General features: G+C 41.5%; 1 protein-coding gene across 2 annotated transcripts in view; it reads left to right on the top strand.

Moving 5' to 3' along the window:
- The window catches only part of LOC121374141 (acetylcholinesterase-like), an 81,895-nt gene that overhangs the window by 16,144 nt on the left and 51,387 nt on the right, over positions 1–14,364 (top strand). The window contains exon 1 of one of the 2 annotated variants that reach the window (XM_041501106.1): positions 7,543–7,882. The exons of the other annotated variant lie outside the window; for it this stretch is intronic. The gene's annotated coding sequence lies outside the window, so the exon portion shown is untranslated. Of the gene's footprint in view, positions 1–7,542; positions 7,883–14,364 lie in introns of those variants that run through there. 2 annotated transcript variants of the gene reach the window in all.

The following is a 14,364-nucleotide window of genomic DNA, read 5'->3' as shown; positions in this document are numbered from 1 at the left end:
GAACTGAAGAAACAAAACATACCTAATTTTTGCAGATGCATCGCAATGTTCTGTAATTATATCCATCCTAGTAAGCCAGTACCAATTATATATTATTTTTCAATACAAAATAAACCACCATTGTCAAAGTGTTGAAATAACTGTATTATGTTTCGTACATAAATTAACCCACGTACTGAAACAATAATCGGAGTGTTTTCTTGGTTAATTGGTCTTTTCGTTTCGTGGTCTTTCTGTGGTTCCTGATTGGCAGGTGTATATTCAGACGGTCCCCAGACAGTGTCTAGACACACTACGTGCCTCTTTTATGAAGATCACAGGGTATTGTGTGATAACAGCACGGATACACCTCAAATCGTAATGGACATTACCAACCGGCCTGCTTTATTACTGTAAGTAATTCTGTAAAACCCTTGATTAAGTAGACTTTCCCATCTAAAATCACAAAACTGACCAATTACGTCTTCCCAAAGAAAAGAAAAGTATCACTTGGGTATCGTGAGTGGTAGTTTTTGCTCGAACGTTCCCTACCAATAGGCCTAATAGTATGCATTTTTTCTTAATATTTTTTTTAAAAAGAAAAATACTATAACTCCATTTCGTTCTATTGATGTAACCTGAAATAAATTTATTTAAATAGTTTATTATACTATCAAGTCATTTATGTTGTTTTACAAGTCAGGTTGATGAAAGCGAAGCGCCTTGTCGTAAATTAGTGCGTTTGTTTACACTGTGCATAGAGAAGATGGACGGAGCTGACGTCACTTCACCCCAAGCTATACCACCGGACGTCACAAAAACGAAACAAAATGGCTGCCCCCAATTAGCAGGAATAATCATGGTTTTTTATTAACTCTAAAATTACGCGTTTTTCATTTGTTAAAGTGTCAGTATGTGTTGGTGGTCCGGGTATGCATCTTTCCAACACATAAGGCTCTTGTTTGAGTTGACTCTATCTTTAACATTATGCCATGATTTGTCGACGACAAGTTCGCTGTCTTTGTACAACGCAACCGTCTAGCTGCCGACAGCGAACTTATCAGACTTGTTACGACGTAATAAGATAGCAATCCTGTCGTACTGAACGTTGATTTCTTTAAAACGGCATGCTATATAGATACCACCCATGTGTGGGGTCATTACCAAGACTTATCTCTCCTAGAAACAAATCATTGTCCCGTCGTCCTGGACCGACAGTCCACATTGCTGAGATGTGTACCAAAAACAGCGTGCTTGAACTCTTTAAGTGGATGTAAGAAAGAAAAGCAAGTTAAATTGAATGCCATCCATCGATCCAGCTGAAGATATTGAAGACTAGAGACTGACAAATTCCATGAATATATAGCACATGAAATGTTTTGGCCGGCCCTAAAAAAAAAACATGTTTATTTTCTTAGGGTCTAAATTGCTGTAATGACTTTCATCTTTGGCCGAGCTCTCAATTGTACTTACTTACTAGCCATTACGCCCTCTGGCTTTTAGGACAGGGACGAAGTTCCTGTCTGTCTCCTGCCGTTCGCTGTTTGGTCCAGCGACAGTGGGTCATTTCCTTTTAGCTATGCCTCTTCCGTTCTTGGTGTTTTCTTTGGGAGCCCACGTGTCCTTTTCCCTTCTGATGTCCACCATATTGCTGTTTTGTTGATGGCGTCACCAACTATGCGGCTGACATGTCCAATCTACCAATAGTATAGTTTATTAGCTTTAAGCCTTACGGCTCATAGGCATATACATATACATTCAATAAACAATGATACAAACAGATAATATACTACTCAAAAGAACTTAAGGGTCAGACGATATTTTCGACATTATTTTCTGAATGTCAATTATATTAGCTAGACCATAATGCCACGCATGGTATTGTTCCATTTTGACAAAAGTGGGTCTAAGCAACCCATAAATGAATTAAAATCCACTGTCATTGACACTGTCGACTAGTTCTAATGGCGAAAACATGCTTACATTTGCACGTAAATTAGGGCGAAAGCGAAAGGTCTGCTAAGTGCCCATAACTTGCTTTTTCACAAAGCGCTTCATTTGCACGCTTTGCATGTGTATTCCATGTTCCCAATGCTGAATTTCCGTATAATTGGAGCTTGCGTTCGTGTACGGTGCACACTCCAAATTCGACAATGGTACGACGTCAACTGACTATCGAAGATCGAGGAAGGGCTATTGCTTGGCTTCAGGATGGCAATACGCAAAGAAATGTTGCTCTGAGACTTGGTGTCAGTCAGAGTGTCGTTGGCCGACTGTGGCAACGGTACCAAGCAACGAATTCTGTTCGAAATCGTCCACGTTCGGGAAGACCCCGAAGCACTACAAATAGAGAGGACCGCTACATCACCAATATGGCTCTACGTCAACGCACAACTACTGCACGCCGATTACGTGACAATCTGCGGACTGCGACTGGAACTCGAGTGTCTGATCAAACCATACGCAATCGTCTGAGAGCCAATAATCTACCCTGCCGTCGCCAGGCTGTTCGACCACCACTCCTACCACGTCACAGAACGGCCAGACGTCACTGGTGCACACTTCATCTGCGGTGGCAACATGTTCAGTGGGGTCGAGTGATGTTCACTGATGAGTCCAGGTTTAGTCTCCAGTTCAACGACGGTCGGGTTCGTGTCTACAGATGTCCTGGGGAGCGCTTCGCTGACGTTAACGTTAGACAACGTCACCGGTTCGGTGGTGGCAGCGTCATGGTGTGGGGCGGCATCTCTATCCACCACAGGACCCCCCTCTATGTGGTGGATGGCAATCTGAATGGAATCCGCTATCTGAATGAGATTATCCGGCCATTGGTTCTCCCAGGCCTTCAGCAGATTGGCGGCGGGGCAGTTCTGCAGGATAACAATGTCAGACCCCACGACGCCAGGGTGGTAACGGACCTTCTCAGACAACAAGGTATCGCCAGGATGGATTGGCCAGCATATTCGCCTGACTTGGCCCCAATAGAGCACGCCTGGGACGAATTAGGCAGGAGAGTTCGGGATAACCACGCCCCTCCGGCCAACCTTCATGATCTGGGTCAACTTCTTATGGCAGAGTGGCAGGCCATTCCCCAAGAGTTCTTCAGACGTCTGATCAACAGCATGAGGCAACGATGTGTCGAGTGTATTCGCGCCAGGGGTGGATTCACACACTATTAAACGAATGTTCTAATGTGTAAAATCCATGTTTGACAACCTTCAACTTTGACAGCATGTCATGTGACTTTCTTGTATACAGTGACGTTTATTTGTGGGTTTTTGTAAATATGGAACAATAAATTAAATTTTTGGTGTAGTTTACATCATCAATCTAATACACTCTGAAACTTATTTGGTTATAAATGTTTGACCCATAAATTCTTTTGAGTAGTATATATACAATGGGTGATTGTGTAATTGGAGGATGGACAGTTATATATGCTTAGAACGTAAAAAGGTTGCATGTTTGAGAAATTTACCGAGATTACATAGTTCTTTTCTGTTTTGAACTGATAATAATTGTACAATTTTAAACATAGATGGTTTGAACCAATAATATTTTTTTATGTAAGTAATTCGTAAACCTGTATACAATGGACATATCAGAATAAAATGATATTCGTCTTCTATATCGTCCTTATTGCACAATTTACATTTTCTTTCCGATCTTTCTATACCATAATATCTTCCTTGTTCAATGAGCAATTGATGGGAAGATACACGAAATTTTGTAATAAGCGTGGCATAACATTCAGGAATTGATATTCTAAGATAATATTGCAAACAAAAAGTGTCTATCAGCAGTTTATATAATGTACATTTTGGAGATTTGTCTATTGTAGCATCTTTCTCTTGAATAAACTGGTCCGTTAGACGTATTTCTAAACATTTTAAAAATGAGTTAGCACTATCTACATGCTGACTACACCAAACATCTCCGAAACCTATTGATAGTAGTAAATATCTTACCTGGTATAGCCAATTAGAGGGATTCATGTGTTCTAACATATCTTCATATAACGATTTTAAGATACAATTTCTGGTTTGTAGTAATTTCAACCAATATTTAACTATTCTAATTTTTCGCATAATACTTAAAGGAACTCTTCCAAGTTCTGTCAAAACAACTACATTTGTGGTGCATTTCTTGACATTCAAAATTCGTTTATAAGAATCCATATGTACATGTTCAATATCATGAGCAGGATGAAAACCCCATATTTCGCATCCATAATTTAAAACACTAGAAACATAGGTATCGAAAACGTGCAACTTCGTGTCCTTATTAAGGCATAGATTATTACATATTCTTGAAATGTGATTCATACATTTTCTGCCCTGTGAAGCAATTACCCTTTGTGATATAGTAAACTTTCCATTAAAATTCAATGTCAATCCAAGGTAATTAAAACAATCAACAATTTCAATTAGGTCATCGTTATATATCCATGATTCTTTAACAGTTATTTTACCTCTATTTTTGAATACAACAATTTTTGTTTTATCTATATTAACACTGATGTTCCATTTTGTACTATATGCATAGAGCACATCAAGCATCTTCTGAAGACCTTCTACTGTCTCTGATAAAAGAACAGTGTCATCAGCATACATTACAAGAAACAACGAAATATCGTGTAAATACATTGGCTCACATAAGCCACTAATTAGCTCATTTTCAAAATCATTAATATACATAGAAAACAAAAATGGTGATAACGCTTCACCTTGCATTAGTCCAGTATTACAATTAAAATAGTCTGAAAACTGAGACTGATACTTAACACATGTCTTCAAACCGTCATACATCGATTTTATAATATTATAGAGTTTGCCGGTAATACCGGAACGTGCTAACTTAAATAATAATTTACATCGATTTACACTATCAAACGCTTTTCTATAGTCTACAAAACAGCAATACAATTTCTTTTTACTCGCCAACATTTTCATAATAACAGCATGGAGTGCAAAAATCGCATCAGTTGTGCCGTAGCCTGGTTTAAAACCAAACTGGGCATCTGTAATAACATCGTTTTCGTCTGACCACTTTAACAATCTATTATTTAAAATTGCAGTGAAAACTTTTTCCAGAGAGCTGACAAGTGTAATACCTCTGTAATTATTTGTATCATTTACGTTACCTTTCTTATATAGAGGAATTACAATACCTTCCGACCAACTTGAAGGAAATATCCCACTATCAAATATAACATTAAAAATTCGAGTCAAAAAAGGAACAAATACATCTTGGAACGTAATAAATATTCATTAAGTAAATGGTCTTTTCCTGGTGATTTTCGTGATTTTAAATGTCGTATTACTGTGTGAACCTCTTCTTCAGTGATTGGGCAGTCGCGCTCTGCGTAAGTGCCCTCGTCGTGTTCTTCTGCAGCATCTGGAGGGTCGTCTGTGTTACTGGCTAAATCTTTAAAATGTTTTAAAAAATCATCCAGAGATAAATCTGTTTTCGGTTCACGTTTGCGCTTTTTAAATAAACTAAAGAACTGCCGAGGATTACATTTTCTTAGGAAACCAATCCTATTGCCTTCAAATCTCAAGTAATTTCTTTTAACTCTACGCTCATAAGTCTTGTATATACGTTTAGCTAAAACTAAAGCTTGCCTATTGTTTACATTACGTTCAGTATTAAAAACATGCAAAGAATTTCGATAACCATTGTGTAATGTTCTGCATCTATCATCAAACCATGGCTTATTAGTGTGAACAGATTTCACGTGTGTATGGCTATGGAACAGCTTGGATGTTTTCAAACAGTATGGCTCAAAAATGTCATTAATTAGAGATGTAAAGTCCACAAGCCCTTCGCTGACAGACGTTTCGGATGACTGCATGTTGTCAATACACTCATGCATGTCGCTGGATTTCTCATACAGTTTTCGCTTCATTTCCTCTAATTTATCAGCGCTCCATACGTAAGATGTAGAAACTGATACGTCATCAACAATAGGACCGCAGTCATGAAGTTGTTTACAGTTCATAGTAAACGTTTTTGGTGCATGATCTGACCACTCATTAAAATCGCACACATGCAGTTCAGAAATTGTATCCACGTTATCTTTGTGTTCAAGAACGTAATCTATTACACTTGAACCTAAATGGTTGTAAAAAGTAAAACGGCCACATTCGTCACCTGGCAAACGACCATTGCTTATGCGTAAACCTGTAGTTTTACACAACGTTATTAATTTTCTACCAAAAGAATTAACGGTGGCGTCTTCGGTTACACGTTTCTTCATCGCCCTGTCAGCGTCATACATCATAAATTCCGATAAAATATCTAATACTGGTTTACCTACAACATCTGTTTCTATATAGTCAACCTGATTGCCCACACGACAGTGTCTTCCTTCAGTAAAGTAGAAGTTTGTTTTGTTTAACGACACCACTAGAGCACATTGATTTATTAATCATCGGCTATTAGATGACAAACATTTGTTAATTATGACTCGTAGTCATCAGAGGAAACCCGCTACATTTTTTTTCTAATGCAGCAAGGGATCTTTTATATGCACCTTCTCACATACAGGAAAGCACATACCATGGCATTTTACCAGTTGTGGTGCACTGGCTGGAACGAGAAAAAACCCCAATCCATTGATCCATCGAGGTGGTTCGATCCTGAGACGCGAGCACTCGACCGATTGAGCTAATTGTCTTCTTGTTGGCAACCCCGCCCCTTCTTCTTTTGACATGCGGTTTCAGGTCAGATAAAATGGCGTAGATTGTCTTCTTGTTGGCAATGGACATGCGGTTTCAGGTTAGATATAACCATTGGCCAGAAGATTCTGAGGATTATCCTGAAGCAGGTGGTATTGAAGGTATATACTTAGTCATTCTCCAGCACTATTCCCCACAGATCAATGTTGACAGCACGCAAGTTATCTGGAAAATTCGGTGTTTTGTTCTTCTGCTGTACTAAAGTTAAATTTTGTTTTGTTTAATGACACCACTAGAGCACCTTGGTTTATTTAATATCGGCTATTGGATGTCAAACCTGCTGTACTAAAGTTAAACGTTTGTTTTGTTTAATAACACCACTAGAGCACCATGGTTTATTTAATATCGGCTATTGGATGTCAAACCTGCTGTACTAAAGTTAAACGTTTGTTTTGTTTAATAACACCACTAGAGCACCTTGGTTTATTTAATATCGGCTGTTGGATGTCAAAGATTTGGTAATTTTGACTCGTAGTCTTCAGAGGAAACTGGCTACATTTTTCCATTAGCAGCAAGGGATCTTTTATATTCACTTTCCCGGTACATACAAAAGGTGGCACCTTACAAGAAAACGGCGTGTCGCGTGTCATTTAATATTGTAATGTTAAAACCGTCATATAACCGGATTTAAAATCTGTTGAGTGCGTCGTTAAATAAAACATTTCTTTTTTTCTTTTTTTTCTTTCTCTAGTGCAAGACAACCTTTATGATTGCGTTCGCACTATTAACATGTTTAGCCCAAGCACACACATATATATAGCGTTATGTGTACACAGACTCCACTCAATCTCTACTCATTTTTACGATCATCGCCCCCCTTTCCCCTGGGGTGCAGTGGGCAGTGCTGAAATGTCAACACAATAACTAACCAAATCGGCTCGCACAATGCTTGGAAGCGAATCAAGATCTAATTAAATGTGCCCGCCGGCTAAGGGTCAGGCGTGTGGACCAACGATCTCTGTTTAGAACTGGACGGGGGCGGCCAAACAGCCACAAGGAGACGCGTGGCTATTAAACGCGCCGCCGTGTATCTCGCCAGTGGTTTAATGCCGGTTTTCACAGCCGTGACGCCCTGCTATCGTCGCTGGTGCGTGTTTGGGACAGACGCCAATCTGTATGATTTACTAACTCGTGCAGGAGTCGAGGAAGTTACCTCCGTGCAGGTAGGTTCAATATTGCAAAGATTTGTTTATAGCTGAGAGAAGATAAGGGAGAGAGAGAGAGAGAGAGAGAGAGAGAGAGAGAGAGAGAGAGAGAGAGAGAGAGAGAGAGAGAGAGAGAGAGAGAGAGAGAGAGAGAGAGAGAGAGAGAGAGAGGGGAAGAGCGAGCTGAGAGACAGCGACAAAAAGATCATCTCTCTCTCTCTCTCTCTCTCTCTCTCTCTCTGTCTCTCTGTCTCTGTCTCCATCTCTCTCTCTCTCTCTCTCTCTCTCTCTCTCTCTCTCTCTCTCTCTCTCTCTCTCTCTCTCTCTCTCTCTCTCTGTGTGTGTCTGTCTGTGTGCGTGTGTGTGGGTGTGGGTGTTTTGGTGGGTATGTTTGGCATTGAAATTGTTGAAATTACGTTTGTTCTGTTTAGCGAGTTTAGTTCATTAATCTGGGGTGTCGTTTTAAAAAAATGTATTTAGAAGATTTTACTATCGATGGTATTCTTTCCGAGTAGAAAATAAAGTACGTTTGCAGCAATATTAATAAAGAACAGGGTGTAGCCCAGTGTTAACGCAACCTCAACGGTGGGGCCCATTAGGCAATTTCTCGTTCCAGCCAGTGCTCCACAGTTAGTGTAACAATGGTATGTACTATCCTGTCTGTGGGAAGATGCATATAAAAGATTCCTTGTAGCTTATCGAAAAAAAGCAGCTCATGAATTGGCAGGAGCGGGTTTCCTCTCTTATTATCTGGATGGTCCTTAACGCCATATAACCGTAGTCAAAATGTGTTGTGCGTAGTCAAATAAACCATTTCTTTCTTTCAGTGTTAATAATTTATATTGCTCCCTTTTTGCCAAGTGCATTCATTCATCCATTCATTTTGTCATTCGTTCATTCATTTCATTCGTCCATCCATCCATCCGTAATACACACGCACGCATGCACGAACACGCATAGTGGTACGTAAAGGTCAGTATGTGTTGTGCGTAGTCAAATAAACCATCTTTCTTTCAGTATTAATGGTTTATAATGCTACCTTTTTGCCAAGTGCATTCATTCATTCATTCATTCATTTTGTCATTCATTCATTCGTTTCATTCGTCCATTTATCCATCCGTAATACACACGCACGCACGCACGCACGAACACGCACAGTGGTACGTAAAGGTTATTACAGGTGTGTTTCGGTATATCGTCAATGACTTATATAACCGAGTAAAACACATTGTTGTGTTAATCCTATTATATGATATGACGATACTGAAACGCATGAGGTTAATATTTTCTGTATTGTATAATATCAAGCTTAATACAACATTTTTATTAGGTAAACTTTATACTTAACTTTAATTCCAGACATCTATTATCCTAATCGTTATTCAAGTTACGCATGAATACTAGCATATGACGTAGGTTCCCTCTACCGCCATGCAATGCGCTAAAAATATAGTTGGCATATACTTCCACATCCCACCCCATTGTTAAATAGTGTTCAATTATTGATAGATTAAACGTGGAATATTACTTATTAATATTATAGCCTTTGTTCACAAAAATACTCATTTCTTGACATACGGTATTATTGTCTTCTTTGCCAGCGGTCGAGTCGTGATCAAACTGGTGCTATAGATCGAGTTGCATTATAGTTAGAGACACGACAAACGGCACATTGGTAGAAATATTATTTATTTTTAGGATCATTATTATTTTTTTTTTTTTTTTAAAAAGGTAAATATAGTATGATAATAAAACAAATGACAGTAAATGAGGTGTTTTTTTAATGTGTTTTTGTTTATTTATTCGTGATTTTTTTTTTTTTTTTTGATTGGCTATTATTCAATTCAGAATCTTATTTCAGAATCTTCATTCATAATCCTGATTTTGCATACTATAATTATTTATTGTTGTCTTTTTTTCTGTTTAACTATAACTCTTTTAAAAAAAAAAGTAAAATGTTTGTTAAAAAGCAAAATATATTTATTATTTTCCAAACAAAATAACGGTGAATTAGCTCAAATAAAATAGTAAATGTTACAGGCACGGCGAAAGTAAGTAGATATTTGGGGGGGGGGGGGGGGCTGACTGAGATCGAGGGCGCAAAGCAAAGTTTCTAGGGGGTTCGGGGGTATGCTCCCCCGTAAAAGTTTGAAAACTAGATGTTCTTAAATGCAATTTCCTGCATTCTACAAGTAAAATTAATCTCTGTCTTACGATTTACTACCAATAATATGTTTTATTCAGAATTATTGGCCCCCCCCCCTTGCTTCGCTGTGCCTGTATTAACTCATATATTTGGGGGGTGGGGGGGAGTGGAGCTGGGCGTCGTATATAGGATTACCGGCGACAGGACATTGTAACACACTCGTTTTGGTTTCATACGCAGTAAACATTATATAGCCTAATGTCCTGCGTCACCGATAAAAAATATAGCCATGTTTATTTGTTTTGGCTAGGTGTACATAAAAGAAATCCCCTGACCTGATTAAGTTACACCTAATTTAACAAATTACCAACATTCTGAAAGTATGTGATATTAAAAACGCTGTTGTTTTATTGGCTAGTGTGCCATTGTTATGATAAACCAGTTTACCTGTATCGTAGTGTATGACGCGAATCTCTCCGTGCTAAATCTTGAGTCCATATCGGATTATTTGTAAAGACAAAATCCCTTTACGGATTTGTGATTTAAATACTTTTGTATTCCGATTATTGGTATTAATTTTTTGCACGCTTCCACTGACGGTAACATCAGGGGCGGATCCAGAATTTTGTGGGGGGGGGGGGGGGGGGGGGGACAAAATTCTAAAAAGGCAGTGACATCTGTAGGAAGGTTTGGGGGCATGCTCTCTGGACCATTTTCAAATGAAGATGTTCAAAGACGCATTTTCATGCCAAATTATATTGTATACTGAGATGGTGAATTTATAAAAAGTCACGAAAAAATGCATTTAAAATGGTACTCTAACAACCCCATCCCCCCCCCCCCCCCCCCCCCCCCACACACACACCCTCCGTCCTCTCTCTACCAAACAATTTTTGTTTCCAATACTGGCGAAATATCCGGCGTACACATGAAAAGAAACATGTTGCAGCCATTGATACCAGTGCACCAAATAGAATCGTAGCGGGTCGAAGTTCGAGGTGTACACAACTTTAAATTCCACAGTCCTACCATTTGATAGTGTTTGTTGTCATAAAATGTTATTTCATCTCGCCAATAAATTTCTGTCATTTAATTTGAATTAGTGTCAGTCAGTGTGCCAGCTAGGCGGGACGTAGACCAGTGGTAAATGTCATGTCATGTCATAGGGTTTTACGTGCACATTCAGAACAAGCTGTTGTAGCGCACGCCTGTCGTGGGCACAAGAGCCGGTCATGGCCTGCTCCTCCGTCCATGACAGGAAAGGTGGGGGGAGGGGAGAGGAGGGACCGCCTGCTCTGGCAGATGCAAGGGAGCACCAGCAGCCCGATCAAATCGGTAGCAGGCGGATGTGGGTGGTGGTGGTGCTATGGAATTTGAATGGAGCAGTTAAATGCCAAAGAGAAAAGGGTGCGCAATTTTGATTGAGGGAATTTGGCGCAATTTCGAACGGTCGGTCGAAAGGTAAATGGCCGAGCTAATATAGGTTTTGATATTAGTGAATCGAGAGTAGCTCGTTAATTTTAGACCTTTACGATGCTGTGGTGTCTTCCTAGGTTGCCCATAGGGTCCTTATAAAGGGCCAAGTTATTACCAGCAGTAGGTTTTGGGGGTTTGGGTGGGGGAGGCTCTCGCCTGATCTTTTATATGCACCATCCCATAGACAGGATAGCAACTACCACGGCCTTTGATATACCAGTCGTGGTGCATTGGCTGGAATGAGAAATATCCCACCGACGGGGATCGATCCTAGACCGACCGCGCATCAGGCAAGCGATTTACCACTGGGCTACGTCCCGTCCACCCTGCTAGGCCATGTGGTGCACTGCACAATGTACTATAGTAGTCCCCGAGTCCACCCATGTGGTGCACTGCACAATGTACTATAGTAGTCCCCGAGTCCACCCATGAGGTACACTGCACAATGTACTATAGTAGTCCTCGAGTCCACCCATGAGGTGCACTGCACCCATGAGGTACACTGCACAATGTACTATAGTAGTCCTCGAGTCCACCCATGAGGTACACTGCACAATGTACTATAGTAGTCCTCGAGTCCACCCATGAGGTGCACTGCACAATGTACTATAGTAGTCCCCGAGTCCACCCATGAGGTGCACTGCACAATGTACTATAGTAGTCCCCGAGTCCACCCATGAGGTACACTGCACAATGTACTATAGTAGTCCCCGAGTCCACCCATGTGGTGCACTGCACAATGTACTATAGTAGTCCCCGAGTCCACCCATGTGGTACACTGCACCCATGAGGTACACTGCACAATGTACTATAGTAGTCCCCGAGTCCACCCATGAGGTGCACTGCACAATGTACTATAGTAGTCCCCGAGTCCACCCATGAGGTGCACTGCACAATGTACTATAGTAGTCCTCGAGTCCACCCACGAGGTGCACTGCACAATGTACTATAGTAGTCCCCGAGTCCACCCATGAGGTGCACTGCACAATGTACTATAGTAGTCCCCGAGTCCACCCATGAGGTGCACTGCACAATGTACTATAGTAGTCCCCGAGTCCACCCATGAGGTGCACTGCACAATGTACTATAGTAGTCCCCGAGTCCACCCATGTGGTGCACTGCACAATGTACTATAGTAGTCCCCGAGTCCACCCATGAGGTACACTGCACAATGTACTATAGTAGTCCTCGAGTCCACCCATGAGGTGCACTGCACAATGTACTATAGTAGTCCCCGAGTCCACCCATGAGGTACACTGCACAATGTACTATAGTAGTCCCCGAGTCCACCCATGAGGTACACTGCACAATGTACTATAGTAGTCCCCGAGTCCACCCATGTGGTGCACTGCACAATGTACTATAGTAGTCATCGAGTCCATCCGAATAAAAATTACCCCCTCTATAAAATAATTTTGTTGTGGTGCTAGAATTAACTTTACATGTAAATGAACCTCTCAATAATAGCTTCCCCTGAGATTGAAATCAGCTGATGTAGGAGGAAGGAGATGGATCTGAAATTACGTCCCGTCCCATCCCATAGACAGGATAGCAACTACCACGGCCTTTGATATACCAGTCGTGGTGCATTGGCTGGAATGAGAAATATCCCACCGACGGGGATCGATCCTAGACCGACCGCGCATCAGGCAAGCGATTTACCACTGGGCTACGTCCCGTCCACCCTGCTAGGCCATGTGGTGCACTGCACAATGTACTATAGTAGTCCCCGAGTCCACCCATGAGGTACACTGCACAATGTACTATAGTAGTCCTCGAGTCCACCCATGAGGTGCACTGCACAATGTACTATAGTAGTCCCCGAGTCCACCCATGAGGTGCACTGCACAATGTACTATAGTAGTCCTCGAGTCCACCCATGAGGTGCACTGCACAATGTACTATAGTAGTCCTCGAGTCCACCCATGAGGTACACTGCACAATGTACTATAGTAGTCCTCGAGTCCACCCATGTGGTGCACTGCACAATGTACTATAGTAGTCCTCGAGTCCACCCATGAGGTGCACTGCACAATGTACTATAGTAGTCCTCGAGTCCACCCATGTGGTGCACTGCACAATGTACTATAGTAGTCCCCGAGTCCACCCATGAGGTACACTGCACAATGTACTATAGTAGTCCTCGAGTCCACCCATGTGGTGCACTGCACAATGTACTATAGTAGTCCCCGAGTCCACCCATGAGGTACACTGCACAATGTACTATAGTAGTCCTCGAGTCCACCCATGAGGTGCACTGCACAATGTACTATAGTAGTCCTCGAGTCCACCCATGAGGTGCACTGCACAATGTACTATAGTAGTCCCCGAGTCCACCCATGAGGTACACTGCACAATGTACTATAGTAGTCCCCGAGTCCACCCATGAGGTACACTGCACAATGTACTATAGTAGTCCTCGAGTCCACCCATGTGGTGCACTGCACAATGTACTATAGTAGTCCTCGAGTCCACCCATGAGGTACACTGCACAATGTACTATAGTAGTCCTCGAGTCCACCCATGAGGTACACTGCACAATGTACTATAGTAGTCCTCGAGTCCACCCATGAGGTGCACTGCACAATGTACTATAGTAGTCCCCGAGTCCACCCATGAGGTACACTGCACAATGTACTATAGTAGTCCCCGAGTCCACCCATGAGGTACACTGCACAATGTACTATAGTAGTCCCCGAGTCCACCCATGTGGTGCACTGCACAATGTACTATAGTAGTCCTCGAGTCCACCCATGTGGTACACTGCACCCATGAGGTACACTGCACAATGTACTATAGTAGTCCCCGAGTCCACCCATGAGGTGCACTGCACAATGTACTATAGTAGTCCCCGAGTCCACCCACGAGGTGCACTGCA

This window comes from Gigantopelta aegis, chromosome 1 (genome assembly GCF_016097555.1).
Source record: "Gigantopelta aegis isolate Gae_Host chromosome 1, Gae_host_genome, whole genome shotgun sequence".
Classification (NCBI taxonomy): Eukaryota; Metazoa; Mollusca; class Gastropoda; order Neomphalida; family Peltospiridae; genus Gigantopelta; species Gigantopelta aegis.
This window is presented reverse-complemented; position numbering and strand designations above follow the sequence as displayed.